Source organism: Hypanus sabinus, chromosome 8 (assembly GCF_030144855.1).
Source record: "Hypanus sabinus isolate sHypSab1 chromosome 8, sHypSab1.hap1, whole genome shotgun sequence".
Taxonomy (NCBI): Eukaryota; Metazoa; Chordata; class Chondrichthyes; order Myliobatiformes; family Dasyatidae; genus Hypanus; species Hypanus sabinus.
The window spans coordinates 27,001,782-27,005,747 of record NC_082713.1 but is presented as its reverse complement, the minus strand read 5'-3'; the positions used below and the strand labels follow the sequence as shown (position 1 = coordinate 27,005,747).

Sequence of the window (3,966 nt, the reverse complement as noted above, 5' to 3'; positions counted from 1 at the left end):
CCCCCCCCCCCCCACCTCAGCCTATCAAAAAGAAATGGCCTTTCTCTATTTCTTGGTCTGAGTGTGATAACTGCCCATCTTTCTGGGAGTGGTAGACTTAACTAGGAGCGCAAGGATCAGACTGCAGTTTTGTCTTCACGGATGAGCCTGTGCATGTCGCATGTGAAAGTGGATACTGCAAGTGCTACTGTTTGTAAAGAGAGCTCTCTCATTCTGGTTGGGAGAGTTCTCCCGCGCTGCTTCAAAACACCAGTCTTTCTCTTTCCTCAGCTTTTATAACGGATTTTTATAGATATGCGTGTGAGAGGGAGGAAACAATTACATTCATCCCACTTTGTGGCAGTTCCCAGGCGTGTAATTTGAACTACCTGTTTAGTGGGCACCTGTTACCATTCGTTTTTTTGTTCACAATAAGTAAGTTTGATATTAAGTCCAGATTTGTTGTGCATTGTTTTATGAATCTAGAGCAAGGAAACAAAGGAAGCCTGCAAGGTGAATAAAAGGGATTCCCGCTGATTTGTAAAGAATGTGGAGTTGGGTCCAAAACAACTTCCATTTGCCTTTAAGCAAGGTAATTAGCCATTCACTTCACAGTAACCTGGCTTGCTTTTAATATTAAACACACCACACTTGTTTGCTCCTTTTTCTGCTCGTTTCAGCTGTTGTGTGGTATCCATCTTCATGTTTCCACCAGGCTGACATTGAATCTGTGTTTTTATTATTTCAAAAAATTAAACCTTATTCATAATAAAACTACACACAAAACAATACACACAGTGCAGAACTCCGTATATTATTAGTCAGATTCTGGAAATCCGAATCAAAACTCAGAAGTGCTGGAGGAACTCAGCAGGTCAGGCAGCATCTATGGAGAGGAACAAAGAGTTGGCAATGTCAGTATCTGGCGGGGTGGGGAAGGAACACAAGCCTGCAGGTGATAGGTGGGGGAGGGAATGAAGTGAAAAGCTATCTCATGCCAGCTCATACTCCTTCTCCTCTCACCTTTTTTATTGTGGTTTCTTCCCGCTTCCTTTCCAGCCCTGATGAAGGATCTTGGCCTGAAACTTCAATTCTTTACTCCTCTCCCATTCTTAGTGTAATTTTCTTCATCCATTCAATAGTGTTAGCACATTTTTGGTAGAACAATCATTTCTGTTAAAAATGATTGTTAGCAAGCAACAAGTCAGCATAAGGGAGGATGGTGATTTCAGTCAAACCTCCTCAGTTCCTTCATTCACCCCAGTCCCCCATGACCCTGTTTAATTTGCTTCCACTGACCACTCCAATCAGCCCCACACTCCTCTGGGTCTCCTCCCACCCCCACTGCTCCCAAAAGCTCACTCATCTCCTTATTGGATTCCACACTCCACCTTCCCTTCATATCAGATTCCATCATCTGCAGCTTTTGTTGTCTCCACCAATCAACTCCCAGACTCTGTCCCCTATTTCCACTCTTCCCTCTGCCTATCACTTGTCACCAGCTGAATCTACCTATCACTTGCTTGCCAGTTCTCGCTCCACCCCTTCCTCTCCCCTCTCTATCCCGGTAATCTCCCCTCTATCTTCCAGTCCAAGTGAAGGGCCTAGAATTGAACAGAGACCACCCACCCTCCTCACAGGCTGTCCCACACTTTGTTTCTTTCAACATCTTGTTTACTGCTCTATTCTCCCTCTAACGTCAGAGGGCATGCATTGGAGATGAGAGGGGTAGGTCCAAGCTTTTTCACTCAGAGTCACGGATGCCTGCAATGTGCTGTCTGGCATGGTGTTAGAGGCAAATGCAATACAGGTTTTAAAAAGATGCTTGGAAAGACACATGGATGCCAGGATGATTAAGGGGTATAGGCATGATGAAAATAGGAGGGATGAGTGTTTGGGGTATTTTTGATTTGCTGTTTAGCTAGTTTGGTACACCTTTGTAGGCCGAAAGCCCTCCTCCTGTACTGTACTCTGATGTTCTATGAACTTCAGGTCCTAGTGTCTCCTTAAATATCTCCCCGGTTGGAAATGCTGTAACTTAGGCAAGCTTTGAGATGAGATTTACTACCTGCTGTTGGGAAATGAGTGGCTGATATCGGCCAGTCTCTCTTTGGCACTAGACTACGACACCATGGCATTTTTAAAAGTATATTTCCAGATTGCCTGAAGCGCTAAACATCAATGTTTCAACACTGCAGAATTGCTGTCACCGAGTCCTCATTTACATTACTATATTCTTTCCAAGCCGCGCTAATGCGGAAGTAAGCCATTTTGGAGCCGAGGGACTGCCCAAGAGGGAAGATCATTTGGTGAATCGCCCGATTTCCCCGATGTACAAGTGTGTCCCTGTAGACTCTGGCCGGGTGTATGTCAGGAGTAGTCGCCGTTTATCCGGTGCTTTGCTGATATTATCGTGTCTCTGCGGGATCACAGAGACATCCACACTGATCTGGGCATCAGAGTAATACAAGGCGGCTTGTGGTGGAGAGGGTATTTGGAGACAACGGTTCTGCACCGGCCGTTAAATTAAGTGGGTGGGGTTCAGTTGCCAACACCCAACTAAAGCGCGAACTCCTCAATGGAGACGATTTTCCCCGCATGCTGAGGCCGCACTATCCGTTAATTCATCACAGAGGAATCCCGATGAATGTTTTTTTTCAACCTGCCAGCGTCGAGGGAGAAGCCAAGTATTAGTCTCCGGCTGTGAGCGATGGCGAGAAGTGAGACGCAGAGGCAACAATGCGAAGAGCCGGTCTGCAGAGGACTGTCGGTCGGAATCCGGGCAGTTCCTGGGCCCTGTCACCACACTTGGAGAACCATGGATTGCAGATGCTGAAATTTAAAACAACAAATTGGAAACTCGGGGTCAGTGGATCAGGCAGCAGCCGTGGAGGGAGACGGACAGGCGAAAGATGTAGGGTCTCGATCCTGACTATTTCCCACCCAGAAAATGCCTGCCCTTTGAGTTGCTCCAGCAACTTGCTTGTTATTGGGAAGTATCCCCACTTCCCAAAAATAGGCAACATCCGCTTTTTCTGACCAGAGATTTCCCCTTCCTTACATTGATCATTGGAGTCCATTTGATTGAATATGCCATTGCAAACATTTCAAGTAGAGATATCCGGAAAGATGGTTTAGGGAGGACGTTGGGACTCTTTAACCCCTGCAGAGCGTAATAAGGATGAAGCGGTGTTCACTCCGCCCAACTCTCGCTAGCGTCGTAAATCTCGTGCCTGAGCCGACTCTCCGCTGAGATTCGCCAGAGGTGGCATTCTCACAATGTTTCAATTTAACCTGGCATACTAAATCCATGGTATGTCAGTATTAGCGGTTCTCTCTCTCTCTCTCTCTCTCTCTCTCTCTCTCTCTCTCTCCCCCTCCCCCTCCCTCTCTCCCTCTCTCCCTCTCTCTCTCTCCCTCTCTCTCCCCCTCTCCCTCTCCCTCTCCCTCTCCCCCTCCCCCTCCCTCTCTCCCTCTCTCCCTCTCTCTCTCTCCCTCTCTCTCCCCCTCTCCCTCTCCCTCCCTCCCTCCCCCTCTCTCTCCTGCCGTGGACCGTTTTGAAAATCTGCTTCACCTCAAATATTCAGCGCGCAGGGATTCTCCTCATCCGAGCTGTATAAACATTTCTATTCCTGGCTGCTAAGGGAATGCTATGTGCTTACTTGCGTGTGCCGATGCATCCTTCTTCTGGGCAGAACAGCTGAAAGTTCCAGCCTGGCTGGAGCCAACCAGTGTAGCTGACTGCGATCAGCATTGTTCTCTCTCGTCCAAGACTGGAAGACAGAATGAATACGAGTTCACCATTAGACCTTTTGTCAGATTTGGGATGCCATCGTGTCCCGAGATGCCCACACACTCTGTATGTATGTGATCTTCTGCTGCTGCAAAGAAGACAAACTGTGCAAACAAGCATAAAAAGACAGAGTAAATAAATACACAAAGGGGCAACTCTGTAGCAGAGTGGTGAATGCAGCATCATTACAGCCC

The 3,966-nt window shown here is 47.4% G+C and overlaps 1 long non-coding RNA gene across 1 annotated transcript; it reads right to left on the bottom strand.

Moving 5' to 3' along the window:
• Positions 1–772: 772 nt before the first annotated feature.
• Positions 773–3,711, bottom strand: LOC132397711 (uncharacterized). Its single transcript, XR_009513418.1, has 2 exons — positions 3,554–3,711; positions 773–2,811 (listed from the first exon to the last, which is right to left on the bottom strand). It is a non-coding gene; the product is annotated as an uncharacterized LOC132397711 (long non-coding RNA).
• Positions 3,712–3,966: the final 255 nt, after the last annotated feature.